Source organism: Trichosurus vulpecula, chromosome 7 (assembly GCF_011100635.1).
Source record: "Trichosurus vulpecula isolate mTriVul1 chromosome 7, mTriVul1.pri, whole genome shotgun sequence".
Taxonomy (NCBI): Eukaryota; Metazoa; Chordata; class Mammalia; order Diprotodontia; family Phalangeridae; genus Trichosurus; species Trichosurus vulpecula.
The window spans coordinates 233,340,174-233,356,925 of record NC_050579.1 but is presented as its reverse complement, the minus strand read 5'-3'; the positions used below and the strand labels follow the sequence as shown (position 1 = coordinate 233,356,925).

The following is a 16,752-nucleotide window of genomic DNA, read 5'->3' as shown; positions in this document are numbered from 1 at the left end:
TTCAATATCCATCTCTCAGTTTTGGATAAGTCTAACAGAAAGATCAAAGAGGAAATATGAAATGGAACAAATTGCTGCATAAACCAGAGTTAAAAGATTTATGGAGTCTTCTAAATTGGATTACAAAAGAAAATTCATATTTCTCGGTACAACATCAAACTTTTGCAAAAACTGACTGTGTTAAGGTAAGATTATAAAGATCACAATTGATTTAAAAGAAAAGATATGAGAAGGCACCCCTAAACCAGCTCTTCATGATGGTGGAAGGGCTATAAGTGTTACATAATGCACATTTTCAAACTTTTTCAAAGTATTCATCAGTTGGACTGATTTCTTTTTCATCTTTAAGAAATATTCTGTTATATAAAATGGCTCTCTGGGAGGGAAAGGAATACGTAGGATAACTATAATGCCATGAGAAACAGAAAACATCAATAGAAACTTAAAAAATCCTTTAGTAGCCTGGCTGCAAGCCATATATCCACCCTTGTTATGCATTAATCCCCTTCCCATACTCTAAAGCAATGGTGTCCAATTCAAATAGAAAGGAAGAATACTAAAGCATACATAAGAATTCCTGAGGGCATATATTGACTTAGCAAACCACACATTAACACTAACTACATTTCATTATGTTTTTATTTATTTCATTTAATATTTTCCAATTACATGGGAAATATTGGAAATACATCTGGTTCCAATGATACTAGGAAGTGGTGTGGTCCAGAAACAATTTAAAGATGTATATAAATCCTAACTACCACAGTTACTTTAACTGTTTATCTTCTGGTAAAAACATAAATGTCCCTGAAAGAGAATTCAGTTCAGGCTTATCAGTCATTTATACCTTTGTGTGAATAAAGTTATTAGACTTTGTTGAACTGAGGTTTTGAATGAAGAGAGGTTAGAAAAAATGAGACCATTGGATATCTAAAGTGAATAGTGGCTCAGAAAAGGTCTAGGACAGGGGTGAGAAACCTGTGTCCTCGGGAAGCCACATGTGGCCTTCTAGGTCTTAGGGTGCGGCCTTTTGACTAAGTCTAAGTTTTATGGGACAAATCCTTTTATTAAGGGGATTTGTTCTGTGAAGTTTGGATTCAGTCAAAGGGCCACATTTGAGGACCTAGAGGGCCACATGTGGCCTTGAGGCTGCAGGTTCCCCACCTGGTCTAAGACAATTAGAGATTTAGAACTACAAAGACCATTAGAGATTAATCAGTACAACTGCCCTGGACTCAGAGGGACCTGAGTTCAAATCCAGCCTCAGACACTCCATACACTTACTAGCTGTGTGTCCTTAGGCAAGTCACTTAACCCCAATTGCCCTACCTTCCCCCCTCCAAAAAAAAAGAAACTAAGGCCAAGAGACTTGCTCAAGTTTACACAGGAAGTATGAGCAGAGATATGATTTTATCTAAGAATCAGTAGCTCGAAAAACCAGTGCTCTTACCACTTTCCTATGCTGCGCAGGCTTTAAAGACAAATGTTTTCCCAGTGCCTACCATCTCTAGAATAGTGTATGGGTTAAAAAAAAATGCCTCCGACTTTTGCTCAACCTATAACCTCTTCTCTCCCCAGTGCTTGAAGTAGGAATTTGGGGAAGAAGAAGTATCTATTCTCAATTTCTCTTATGTGTGAGCATATTCTCAGAAGGTTCATTCCCCTCCAGAATGCTTCCTACAACCCCACTCTCCTCTTCCTACTTCCTCCTTATCATACTTATGTAAAGGGATGCTGATGGCAAAAAAGGGATTGGTTTACTTTGAAGGGTATTCATATCTCTGAACTGTAGTCCCTACCCACAAATTCTAGGAAAATCTCTCTCCTGAATAGTCCAACAGAATGCTACCAATTTGCAATCTGAAACAATCAGCAGACACCAAACAGTCTTTACAGGAGACAATGGAAATAATGCTTAATTTATATCCGGAGGACTTGAATTTGAATTCTATATTATTAGCACCTATGTGGCCACAAACAAGTTGCATAAAATCTCTGGGTTTCAGTTTTCTCACCTTAAAAATAAGGACCTTGTACAAAATGGCTCTCAATGTTCCTTCCAGCTCTAAATCTGTAATACTATAAGTAGGAAGTAATAGTAAATTGAGGTTCTATCATTCCATCATGGACACTCAATAACCCATGTCTGTATTATCTATCAGAGCTTCCATCAAGCTGCTCCCAGACTAAGGCAGCACAACTTTAAGACCATCTAATGACATGATTTTCACCAGCTTAGTCTGCTTACCACCCTCCCTTGGTGTGGTCAGTGTCTTCTCCTAATCAATGTCATAATATCATAGGTTGTGGAATAAAGACTACTTTTTGTTTGATAGGTCAGATTGCTCAAGGATTTTGTTCAGCAGCTGTTATTTTGAAGAGCATCACTTTGCAAGACTGCCCTACTGTGAATCAGAGTTGTAAATTTATGTACAGCAATAAAACAAGGTACAAAGAGGATATGAAAAGCTAGAGGACAATATGTTGTTGTTGAAGGAAACACCTTTCTGAGCACAGAAAGGGGAATAGCATGAGGTCACTACAGAAAAGTGTAACAACTTTCAGATACTGAAGAAAGGGAGAAAAGCTAGAGTACATGCTCTCTCACTTTAAGCCTAATGGAGGACCATTTTGTGCATTATGCATTAATGCTAAGCTGTATTCTAAGTGTAAGAGCAAATTATTTGGAACTGGATGAAAATTTAGAACACACTTAATCTGAACTCATTTTATTATAGATGAGGAAACAGCCTCAGTGAAGTTAAATGACCTCTCTCGGCCATCAGGGACAAGCCTAAGCATCTTTGATATTAGGATATTGGGTTAAAGATACAGAGCTGGAAGAGCACTTAGTTCAATCTCCTCACTTTACAAATGAGGAAGTTGAGGCACTGTGAGGCTACCTCAAGTATCAGATACTGGATTTGAACCAAGGTTCTATGACCACAAATCCAGTGCCTTTATCTAATCACAGCTCTTCTAGCAGCATGGCTAACTGCAGCACTAAAGTTTCAAATTAATCGTTCTTTCTATTTTAGTGTTATCTCTTCTGTTTACAATTCAACTCTCTCTATATACATAGACTCACCCAAGAGCAAGAATACTGTGTCTATTCATGTACCTCTCTCCTTCAGAGTTCAAGGACTGGCCTAAGACAGTCAAACTAAGGCAACCTGTGGATCAAGGGCTGTTGATTTTTTGCAAAGTATGCCCAAATCCACATCACGATCCATAAATAAATATACCTTCGGTGGACTAAATAGTATTTTCACAAGTATATGGCCTATTATTTTTCAAATTTATTAGATGCTATTACAATTAATAAAATTGAGATATAGCCCGGCACATAATACGTGTCTAATAAATGCCTGTGTGGTTTAATTGAAAAGTGTTACTCAATTCATAGTCTTACATTGAATATAGTGATCTGTCTTGACTCCTGACTGTTCTCTAAAAACATCACTTTATATCTTCTAGAAACACCTTTCTTGGGGGTAGGGGGAGAGCATAAATAGATTCAGACCTGTTATTTCACTGATCTAGGAAACTACTAGTAAGAAAACTCCTTCTACCAACACAAATTGGCAAATGTTTTGCAGTTTATAATCCTAGAGAGTTGTCTGGGACATAAGAATTTAAATGACTTGCCCAGGATCACATAGCAAGTGGACGTGAGAAGTAGGACTCAAACCCAAGTCTTCCTGACCACATGGACAGCTCTCCATTCCTTATGCCACATTGCCAACTCAATGCTGCCAGTTAGCTACTCTGATGAACATATCATGTATTTTGTAATATAGTTATTAATATATGTGTCATATACCTCAATTAAAGTTCAATAAGGATGAGTATTAGAGCTAATTTATGTGATACTGATGTTGGATAGATGCATGCTTGGTCACTGTTCCAGATGACACTTGAGATTCTGCCATAGCAATAGATGCTCATGTGGAACTGTCTCATTGTCCTGTTGTCTTGTTTGCTACCACTTACAACAAAAGCAAACTATTAACTTTATTAATTAATTAAGTAATTAACCATCTACGGAGTGTATTATATACTTTGGCTACAAGGTACTACCTTCACTGTCAGTCTAGTGGTTTCATCAAAGAGCATATAGTGGCCCTGCCTTGAGCTTTCCCGATAACTGTAGTATCCTCACTGCTCACCAGAGGGCACATGCCTACAAGGTAAAATGCCTGACTACTCCATTCACCATCCAGAACTGTCAGGAAACCTGGTATACATCTGATGGCCTTAGTTCAATATGGATCTATATCCAATTTGGAAAAAAAAAAAAAAGAAAAGGGAAAAATATTCTTAAATATTAATATTACGGAAATCTCAATTTGGGACGTCCCTCTTGTCTAGAAAATCTGTCTCCATTAACCAGTCTCACCCTATGGGGTCACATGAATCACATGAATGAGTCCCAACAAAGCCTCATCCCAGACAGTAGATGGAGGGAAAGAAATAGGGATAAAGAAAGAAACTGCAGGTTAGAAGCCCACGGACATCAGCTTTGCAAGTAAATGGAGAAAATGAGGGGGAAGTGCTCAAGATAGGAATTGGTCACCCAGCTGGTCGGTTACAGAGGTTTCATTGCAACCGCCAATACAGTCTAGTCTCGGTGTTCTTGCTTCTGGTTGCTGGTCTGTCACATCTCCAAAGCCTTGGTTGCATCTCCGCTGTAGGTCTCTGTCTCAGCCAACACTGATCTCCCAGGTCTGTCCCAGATCTGCCTTTAACACACAGAGACTCAGGAGCGGTGGCAAGAATGGCAAACAGCAAAGCGGCTGAGACCCCCTATCCCACCAAGAGCTCCTATTCTGAGCAACTTTTATGCTCTTGGCTGCAAGGATGGAATGGAATGGGATGGTAGACCAGGAATCTCTTCAAGGGCAAAAGAAAGAGGAAACTCATGGATTTTCTCATATAGCTTTCCTTTTCTCTTTCAGTGCCTCATTGATTTCACTCCCTTTGAGAAGAAAGGCTTTATACCTGCTGACTTAAATTTTGTATCTCCTTTAGCACATAGCATAAATCTCTGCACACAAGACTTCCTTAATAAGTCTTTGTTGTTAAATTCAATGAGCTGCTAATGCAAATAATAATAATAATGTTAACAGCATTAAATATTATCTTAAAGGATATTGGAGACTGAATTATGCCTTACATTTTTCTATCTTTAGACAAGACCCATAATAATAATCATTATTTTAGTCTTACAGTTATTCCTTCCACATGGGGTTACGAGTGCAGCACCCCCAAGATTTGGAAAATCTGTGTAAAATTTTCTGGCCCTCCCATCCTACCAGAGAAGTCTTCCAGGTTCATGGACTTCCTTCTCCTTTTTCTTGATATTACATAATACTGTACATATATTTTATGCATTTTTGAATTACTAAACTTTTTCTGTGTCATCTGCTAACTTTTGCATTTCATCTGCAATTTCTGCAAAACTCCCCCAAAATTCCCGTTTAATTTCTTATGTCGACCTGCAATGTATCAAAACCAGATGGGGAAAGTAGCGATGTGGAAAGGATAACTCTATTTTAGTCTTTTAGTACTTTGAAGATACATTTTCCTCACAATTACTCTGTAAGGGAGATTAGTACAAGTATCATTCTGATTTAGCTGAGGAGAAAATTCAAAGAAAAGAAATTAAGAAATCCAATGACTTTCCCAAGGTCACACAGGTTAGTATGTAGAATTTCCAGCACACTGGCTAGATTCCAGACCTAGTTATCTTTTCTTTGAACTAGAGGTATTCCCAATAAGAAATTTAAAAGAGGATATTAGAGAAATAAAGATAGAGAATAATATTAAGTAAAGTCGAAGCATCAATTTTCCATAATAACGCCCTAAAGTTCTCTAATCCAACACCACCAAAGTTTGAAACAATGCTGGTTGCCTTGATAAGATTTACCCTGTCTCTTCATAACAGATCAAATTTCTTTTAAATTAAATTTTGAGAAATGCCAAATGGACTCATAACAAGAAAGAATGACCAACAAAGCAGATACTAAATGTCTGGAATTTGTTACTCCAAGGAGTGCTTTCTATATATTTAGACTCTAAATAAAGATTGAAAAAAAAACAAGGCTACTAAGTGGCTAAATCAAGACTTGAACCCAAGTTTGGGGTTTGCAGACACCTCTGTGTACAGACTGAAAATATTTAAATATTTAAAAATCTAAATTGAGTACAATGCCTAAACTGGATGGAAAGTTCTCCTTACATACATTTTTTAAGTTAGGTCGTGTTCTTGTTGTAATCCAAGAATGTTTTACAAGTGGGGTTAAAAAGTAATTCATTTGTTTTTATGGTGACAATTTTTTTCTTCCTTAAAATAGATAATTTACTCATGGTAATAAAAACAAGCATCAAGTTCTGTCTCCGACTTATATAATAACTATATAATCATAGGCAAATAACTTAATCTCTCAGTACTTCCAGGCAATTCTCTTAATCTAAATAAATTGATTATATATGTATAAGGAGAGATAGACATAGACATAGAGATAGTGTGTAATTATAAAGAAAATTTCCCCACTGAGCATTCCCCATATTGATGAAAACATAGGATGGGGGAAAGAAAGAAAGAAAGAAAGAAAGAAAGAAAGAAAGAAAGAAAGAAAGAAAGAAAGAAAGAAAGAAAGAAAGAAAGAAAGAAAGAAAGAAAGAAAGGAAGGAAGGAAGGAAGGAAGGAAGGGAGGGAGGAAGGAAGGAAAGAAGGAAGAAAAAGAAAAATATGATTCATTACCCGGAATCCAAAATTTTTGATTTATACAGATTGAATTCAACCTGGGGTAGATAGGAAAGATTCTCATAAATTACTCTTTGACTAAACCCCCACCCAGGATTTATCTTAGAAACCGCAGGATTTGTCTCATTGTGCTTTCTCATCCAAGGTCTCCTCCTTATCATCACCCCCACTGCTCAACCACCTGCCCAAGAAAATCAGAATGTTTATTTAAAAAAAAAAGGATTTCTGCTACTGTGGTTGTGTAAACCTTCAAGCTAACAACATAAATAGGATATAGGATACTTTTTATTTTACCTACTACAGAAAATTCAAAGCAAAGAATTCATAGGAGCCCATAAATAGTCAACTCTGCTACTTTCTCTTTGAGTTTCACCTGTCCTCCAGCATTTACAATGCAACTCTTGGGTTTAGAGCTCCTCCTAAAAGAGAATATTTTTAGTTGGGTTTTCTGGAGAGTCAAGGTTCAAGCAAGTCTGGTGCCTATCGTAGGGATTTGGAGTAGCCTGAAGATATTAAGATAGCAAAACTGTCTCGGCTTTTTTTGTTTGTTTCAATTCTGTATTTTATGCTTCTTAATTGAATGGATAGTGATTGCAACTGATAGAAAAATGTGACAAACACTGGGGCAGATTTGCAAAGGTAAGGATAATTGATAATTTTCACAATAAGATGTTTAACCTTTAACACCCATAGGCATCCAAGTATTTTGTGGTAATTTGTAGCACTTTATAAAAATGGAGATAATAATAGCACCCTACCTCCCAGGGGTGTTGTGAGGATCAAATGAAATAATATTTGTAAAATGTGCCTGACACACAGTAGGTGCTCAATAAATCCTTGTTTCCTTCCTTCCTTCTTCCAGGTTCCAAAATTTACTTCAAAGCTCAGAAAAGTGTAAACAACTGAAAATGTATAAACATTTAACTACAAAACTAATTTTTATACCTTAAGACATGTTTTGTTGCTATCAGCTGGATGAGGAACAAATAGGTATGTATGCATGTATGTATAAGTATGAACATACGTACATGTGTGTGACTTACATATATGTGCACCTGTGCATTTGCATATGCATATATATGCAAAACACTGTTAAGTCAATGGCTCTATACAGGCTTACTCCCAGTAACCTAGCAATGATGTAGCTGGCAGCTAAATCAAGCCAACGGAATGAAGTCTATCTATAGAATTAGTGAAGGTTTTGAATAAACTAGTAAGTAAATGACCACCCAGAGTCCTAGGGAAAATGATTTGAGTGAAATAACATATTCATAATTTTATATACTAAAAATGAAAATGCAGCTGGATGAAAAAGTTGATGGACTAGGGTACTCTAAATTTAAATAATAATGAAAAAGGAAATTTCATATTTGTTGTACCTTAATTTTCAGAGAAAAGGAGAAACAGTATTTTTGAGCAGGAGGAAGGAACCTGATTCATTCAGACTCTAGCTTAATGAGTTTTGCTGATACTGAACAATGGGCCAGTTTCCATTGCTCACTTATTATAGTCAGTCTTCAGAAACTACCTCATGTTACTTCTCTTTCTTTTTAAACTTCTCCCAATCACTTTTCAATAAGTTTGATGTTCTTTAGGTTGAAAATATAATGTTCAGACCTGCATAAAATTTTTTTTAAATTATAGGTCTATAAAATGTCCCACTGCTTGTCTACACTTTATAAAGAGATAGCACTACTGATTGGTCAGGAATTTACCAGGAAAGTTGTTACAAATTACTTTAAAATCTGGGACTGTGTTACTGCTGCCCACAGTATCTAATGGAGCCCAGAAATTAGAGAGCAAGTTTGAGTAGGCATGTAAGACACACTAGACCAAAACATTTTCTGTCAGTATGCTGATAGTTGCATTGGAAAAATATAATTCATATAAATCCTAAAATAGAGCTTCAGGTGCTCTGAAGTTGGGGAGTGCAGGAAAACTAACATCCATCTTCAATGTCGGCTGCTCAAGGAACATCCTGAGATTGACAGCCCCAATGTTAGTCATTTCAGAGTGAATTTTCATTCTACTTTCTAAATATAATTGGTACAACAACACATGGAGTTCTATTTATCAGAATCAAAACCAAACCATTGGATACTCATGGGATATTAAAAGAAGCCGACAATGGTAGGTAGTGGAATACAATTTGTTGCCACTAATTTAGATACTGGCCTCAGTTTCCTCAAAAATAACATGAGGGTAACTGAGAAGAAAATCTCCAAGGTCTCTCCCAGCTCTGAATTCTGTGATCCTCTGATCATTCTAAACAGGTCAATCTCCATGTTTTCAAATCTCGTTGCTTACTAAAGTTAGCCCTAACACAAGAGGCAACATGCAGTCATGCATAGAAGATGGCCTTTGAAGTCAAGATGCATGATTCTCCTCAGTTCTATATGAGAAACAGAGTGGTCAAGAGCTTGGGAGAGGAAAATCTTATGCAAAGGGTTGAACCTCCAGCTACAACAGTAGGACCTGGATCTTACTTACAGATTTTACTTACTTATTGGCTGTATAATCCTGAGCAAATCATTTCATTTCTCGATGCCATAGGCAACTCTCTAAGATCATAAATTGCAGAGTAGATGCAGCTCAATATTGGTGGAGGGAAAGTCCTCACAAGGAGTTCCTTATACCAAGAAAATCAAAAGTCTGGTCCAAAATAATACCGTGAGATTCATCAATTCATTCATTCATTCAACTAATATTCATTGAATACCTAATATATGCATTGATACTCTCAGAGGTAGGAAAATATATAATGCACATAATTTTGGCCCTTAAGAAGTTTACAGTATATGTTAGTAGAAATAGCACATGTGCATACATGTCATCCTTTCCTGCCCAGCTGCTCCCCCAGACTTCATCATGGTCTCCAGAAACTCATCTTCCTATAATAACGCATTGACTCTGCAACTCACATCTCTTCAGTATCCCCTGTCTCTGGAGCCCTCCTTCTCTCTGATTGGAGAAGGTGGAGGATGGACATTGAAAAGTTTCTTCCAGATCCTCCATTTAAAGGCTCCCAGGGCAGCTATCTCATCATTGCTCATCAGGCTACAGGTCTTCATCATGTTCCCATTACCATTAAATTTTTTTAGTTATTTTTCTTTTATTTTTTAAATTTATTTCATGTTTAATTTATGGGCTAAAATGATAATTTCTGTAACATAGCATACTTTTTAAATGTACATGAAACTGAAAAACTGTTATGTATAACTTGCTATTCCATTCACATATATGATAAATTTATATAGATAGACACAGATATACATACAACTTATGTATAACAAATTTCTTTTTTTTTCTTTACTCCCCCATACCCAAAAAATGGCTACTATTAGATACAAATAGGTATATCTATGTAAAATTATTCTATACATACTTCTATTTATCGGTTCTTTCTCTGGATACAGATAGCACCTTTCTTCATATGTCCTGTGTCATTAATTTGGGTATTTATAATAGTCAAAATGACTTATTCACTTAAAACAATATTGCTGTAACTGTATACAATGTTCTCCTGGTTTAGCTTATTTTGCTCTTCATTATTCCTTTAAATTGTGAGCTCCTTGAGAGCAAGGACTATTTTTACCTTTCTTTTTACCTTTTACCTTCACCTTTTACCTTTTACCTTTACTTTTCTTTTACCTTTCTTCTACCCAGGGCCTCACAAATAGTAGGCACTTATTAAATGTTTATTAACTGACTGACTAAGTTATGGGAGTGGTTCAAAGTGCTATAGGAGTTGAGGAGGGAGGAATCACCAATGCTGAAGAGGTAAGGGTACTTGGAAAAGGTGGGTTTGAATCAATCCCTGAAGTATATATAGGATTTTAATAGGTAGAAATGAGGCTAAGAATGTGGAAGAGGGTATTCCAGGTGGCCAGAAAATATAAGTCATGGCAGTCAGAAAGAAGAAGGCATATTCAGGGAAAGGTAGATAATCTAGTTTGGCATATGAGGGACACTTAAGAAAAATTATGGGTGACAAGGTTGGTAACCTTATATTATTATGGCATCGTACTATGAAGGAATTTACTTGAAAAACAGTATGATAAAGTAGAAAGTACACTGGACATGGAATCAGGAGAGATCTGGACTAAAATTTCACCTCTAGTGGCAGCTAGGTGGCTCAGTGAGTAGAGCACCGGCCCTGGAGTCAGGAGGACCTGAGTTCAAATCTGGACTCAGACACCTGACACATGTACTAGCTGCGTGACCTTGGGCAAGTCACTTAACCCCAATTGCCCTGCATTCCCACCTGCAAAAAAAATAAATTCCACCTCTACCATTTACAAAGTAGATGAACATAGGCAGGTCACTTAACCCCTCTGTGTCTCAAGTTCCTCTCTTGCAAAATGAAAATTGTAGGATATAGTTCACAGGATTGTCAGGAGGGTAAAATGAGATAGTATATGGAAAGTACAAATAAGCCTTAAATTGCTATATAGATGTCATTACATAACAGGTTTAAAAGTTTATATTTTTGTTCAATAGGTAATGGGGACTTATCAGGGGTGGGAGTGCAGCAAGGGGAGGAAACTGTCATGTGGTGTTATAAGTAATACAAACTAGTACAAGAGATTTAAGGAGCAAGCAACTTTTTGCTGGTGAGGGGAGAAAACTAGTGATATTTTATGGAGTAGATGGGTAATAGAGTCAAATTATACAGAGAAGTCAAGGAGAATTCAGAGCTAAGAAAAAAAGATTACTGGATTTAATGACTCCAAGGTTATTGATAACCTTGGAGAAAGCAGTGCACATTGGTATGGAGGGAAGTCTGATGGCAAAGAATTTAGGAATGAGTCGATGGTAAGAAAGAAAGACAGAGGAAGAAAGGAGAGAGCAGTGGATTCAAAATATGGTTTCTATGGACTGACAGAGCTGTTTAGCTAGTTTGTGGCAGAAGACATTCAATAGCTGGTGGTGGCTCTGATCAGGAGGCCTTGTTGACACTGCCAAACCTTCATCAGGGTCTTACTGGGGACCCACTTTCATTAAACTATGACATCCTTTCAAGAAGTCCCATTGTCAAGCACCTTTCAGACTTTCAACTTTGTACATCATCTTTCAAATTGTGGCCAAAAGTTATCTTCCCAATGCTCCCCTTGAATGCCATTATACTTTAATCCATTATATCCATCCATACCAAAAGATTGGTTGGCATTTTTGTAGTTGGTTGGAGTAAGCTCAAGATTATTACACATTTTTATGGTCCCCAGTGATTCAGTATTATATGGAAGGATCAAGAGTCATTTTTTTTATCTTTCCAGAGTATTATCTTCCAAATGATGATGGGAAAGTTTATCAATTCTGTTATGTTACCCATAAGGGTGAGATTTCTGGAGCAAGCATACAATTCTAATTTCAAGTGTCTTCTCCAATTGGAATATGGAAGACAAAGGAAATTAAGAAAACAATGAAAAAATCCATTAAATAATGTAAAAAAAGGGGGGGGGGGATTGCAGCTTAAATAACAAGTTGGAAGACTAGAAAAGGACCTTGAAGAAAAAGAGAGGTGACCAGCTGAAAAAGCAGCAAAAGGGTCTTATTGAAGCTCCACAAAATCTAAATATGGGAAACAAGAAGCTTAAGAAAAAACACACTGAAACAACTTTGAATGTCCTCCAGCCTGAGGAAGATCTCATGATTGTGACACAGAAAATAATTACAAAGGAAACCAAAGAAGTCATATTTCCAGCCATAGAGCTAAATGATGCAGCCAATGTGAGGAATCATAAAATAACTGATCTCCATAGTCGCAGCCTGGCAAAGGAATAAGTCACAAAAACATCTGGGGATGCTGTGGCCAAACTAAGAGTCAAGATTGTATAAAAGCAACAAGGAAAAAACAATCCAGTTAAGCAAGACCCACTCAGGGAGATGGAAGACTGGAAGCTTCATCTACAGATGGCTGCAAACCATTACAGAGGGAAATTCAAGAAGTGTCAGAGGCTCCAAAAGCAAGTGAGCAGGCTCTCAGTGCCAGCTATAACTGGGAACCAACAGGAAGTGATAGATGCCTTAAGCAACATGGAAATTATGGCTGGCTCTCCTGCTGATATCTTACTGTCAGCTGCCATAGTTGGACTTGCTATTTCTGGGATAATTTCTAAGATAGTGACATGGGGGCAAGTTTGTTAAATGACCGAAGAAAATGTTGAAAAAATAGAAAATTATAAGAAATGTAAACAACTGCTATTAGATGACAGGGCAAAATGTAGCAGCTATGCTGATGAACTAGCAAAACTGAACTAGTAAAGGAACAAGTGAAAATTAGCAAAAAGGAAAAATAAGGTTTACAGAAGTAGAGGACCAACATAGAGTTCAATTGGTGCATAGAAAACAAGAAATGAATGATCTGACCTCACATTTGGAAACCCTCACCAGGGAGAAGGGGAAGAAGAAACTTAAAAAGAGACTTGAAAACCAAGCAGAAAGAGTCATGGAAGGTGTATTGTTAATGTATTGTTAATGGAATGGGAAAATCTTTCCCATCCATTAATAGGTGTATGTGACCTGCTTGAGTCACATGGAAGCCTGAGTCACATGAGTCTCGGTCTCATGGAGCTTGTGGTGGGAGGAGCTTGCCGAATGGGTGGAGCAGGAAGTTGGAGTGGGTTGGAGCTTGGAGAGAGAGAGGAGGCAGAGAGGGCAGAGCAGCTAGTGTGAGTGAGGGGAGTTTATGGGGAGGCCTCATGGAGGAGAGGTTTGGGGATGTCAGTGCTCTCTAAGCTGATAATGTGTATAGACTTCTTTATTACTGTGATGGATTTGGCTTTATGGTGTTTGAATAAATGTTTTGGTTTCATCTTCAATGAAGAGAGTCATCTTGCTATTCAAACCTGGGAATACACCTGCATATTCATAGCAGCCACTGTGGGCATCACATTGGCGATATAGAAGGTCAGAGGTCCTGGAAATCCCATGTGAGCATCACACTCAAAATGCAAAATGGTCCTGTTCTCTCACAGCCAAATAGGAAAACAGTTCTACAGTTCAGAAACCCCTACGCAACCCAGCACACAAGAGATGGGGCAAATGGTACTTTTCACCCAGACAAAATCCAAAGGGCACCTTTAAGAATGTTCTCTTGGGGATTGGAAGACAATGTAATCTGTAGCCAGCCTGCTCCAAACCTTAGTCAGCCTGATGGTTCAGAAGACCTTGAAGCTAGCAATTACAATGATGAGAATGTCCTTACTGCTCCAAATCCTCCAAGGCAGCTTTTACACGCTCATGGGAGAGCTTTTGTTTTGATTTCAGCTTTGATGTTTAAAAAAAAGTGTCCCCTCCATGACTTCATGTTCCCTTCCAAATATAATCAAAGAAAGTTTGAAGAACAGGTTGCAACACTTAGCTGTCTATAATAGCTCACTTTTGAGGTGGTATGGGTAAGGCAGTTCCATATGGAATTTAGGTGTTGGAAAAATTGAAATTTGAACCCATTTATTCTCACTATATCCTGTGAGATATACAATCTAGTTTTAAAATGCAGAGAGGAGAATAGAAGGAAGTCTAGAGAGAAGCAGAGGCAACAGCACAGACTTGAAAACTACAAGTCAAAATTAAATAGCTAAAAAGAAAAGGAAGTGGTACATAATATAGATCTACAGAGTCTCATGCAATCATGTCTACTTTATTTGGTGTTTAAGTCCAGAATGAAATCATTTTTAAAAGAAGAAAAAAAGAAATTGACAAGATCATAGATGTAAAGTAGGAAGGACCTTGAAGAGTATTGCGTTTAACCCTTTCTTTTTATAGTTGAGGAAACTGAGGGCCAGTGAGGTTAAGTGATTTACCCAAAGGCAGCTAGGTGGAGCAGTGAGTAGAGTTCAGGAAGCATTAAGCTGGGAAGACTCATCTTTCTGAGTTCAAATCTGACCTCAGATATTATTTCAGTAACTCTGGGCAAGTTGATTAATCCTGTTTGCCTCAGTTTCCTCATCTGTAAAATGGGCTGAAGAAGGAAATGGCAAACCACTCCAGTATCTTTGCAAAGAAAACCTCAAAAAGGGTCATAAAGAGTCAGATAGGACTAAACAACAGCAACATCCAAGTAGAAAGTGGTAGAGCCAAGATTCAAACCAACATCCATTTATTCCAAGTGCAGGGCTCCTTCCAATCACTCTGCCTATTTGATTTTTAGTTAAGGCAACTAAGGCACAGAGAATTTTAATCACCTGCTTAATAACGGTTAGTTGGAAGTATTTATGTGACTCCTACTTTTAGATTCCTCCAATCCAGAGCTCTTTCCATAAGACTATTTTTACCTTACAACTCTTCAAGTAAGAGCTAACACTTTGATAAAGTATAAGACAAGGGAGAGGTAGGCCAGGATTGCTGACCCCCAGAGAAAATATTTCCTGTTAAAAGACTCCTGGCAACAGAGTGAGCTGCCTGGAGAACTTGAAACACTGCTGGAAGGGCTTTGTGAGAATCAGTAGAGGAGTCACCAGAGTTCACTTTACTTGGGGTTCTGAGACCCCATTTATTTCTGTCACAGTTTCAGCTCAGCTCAATTCATCTTTGATCCATGCAGTAGACAGTGAAATTTCTGCACCACAGTCTGTGATCAAAGCAATATTTGAAGAAGAATAAACGTGGTGGCTCCTCTAGGCTAAAACAGCTATGTGAGCCGTGTCCATCCCAGTCATGCTTTTGGGTTTTCCAATCCAACCTGATGCAGTCTGACATACAGTCTTTCAGGGCCACTGGAACCCATACTTATCTGGCTGCCTTTTCAAGATATTTAGTTTTTGGGAAACTTTTTTAGGCATGTATTAAAACAAATGGTTGAGGATTTAGAACCTAGGAAAAGAGTTTAAAGACCATCTAGTATAAAACCTTTATTTAACATGAGAATAGGTTTAGCATGGGGAAATAAGATGATATGAAGATTATATTCCTTTTAATATTTTCGTAAATCACCAACTGAATCAGTCATTGCCCACCCCCAAGGACTGCAATTATTCCACTGTACTAATGCTGTTTGGAAGATGGGCATGGAGATGAAATTAATTAAATGCCACATTTGGTATGAAAAGTGAAGCTATTGTGCCAATATTCATCTGTTATTGAAGAGAACAAAGCTAACTGGCTCACCTAGGGATTAAGTATATTTCATTAGCATTCTTCCCAATGGTATCATTCTAGTCCAGGTTCTCATTACCTACAACCATCACCCTGGACTATTGTAATAGATTTAGACAGCTGCTTGCACATAGTTCAGACGATTCTTCAAGACTAGGGACTGCTTTTTTTTTTTACTTTCTCTGTCTCCACAGCATTTAGCATGGTGCCTGGCACAAAGAAGGTGCTTGATAAATTCTAGATGACTAATTAACTAGATTGTTTTGGTTTTTTCTTCTTTAATTTTTAATTGGAGAAAGAATTGGGTGATAAGGATGTGGATGGGGAGTTGGTAATAGCAATGCCAAAATATGAGGGGAATTGACACATTTTTAAATGCACAAGAGAGAAGAAAGGTGGATTCATAAAAAAGAGTAAATAAGAGGGAGAGCTTTGATAATAACGTATGGAATTTATCATATTTTTTTAAATAAACCAAGCAGAATGGAATGGAAATTTGCACTTTCATATGAATCCTTTTTCTGTTTTGTTATGTATATAAAAATGCTCTTCTTTGTGTTTAAGTTCAAAACGAGATAATGAAATTTTAAAAATAAAAGGGGGTAAGAGGAAGAAGAGCCCAAAAAGAAAATAAAAGAGGAAGTGGGAGGAAAACTAGAAAAATAAAATGACAAATAAATCAAGAAAGAATCTCAAGAAGGAAGGGAAGTAACATAAACAATATCAAATTATATGGAAAAATCAGGCAGAAAAAAAATACATTCAATTTGGCCAGAAGGTCACTGCTATCCTTCTAGGTTATAGATTCATGAGGTTGGTCAGTCAATAACTTACTCATCAAGCATTTATTAAGTCCTTACTCTATGCCAGGTATTGGGCTAAGCACT

At 37.3% G+C, this 16,752-nt stretch overlaps 1 pseudogene; it reads left to right on the top strand.

The window, feature by feature from the left end:
* Positions 1–11,776: 11,776 nt before the first annotated feature.
* Positions 11,777–14,142, top strand: LOC118857841 (annotated as a pseudogene).
* The last annotated feature ends 2,610 nt before the right edge of the window (positions 14,143–16,752 follow it).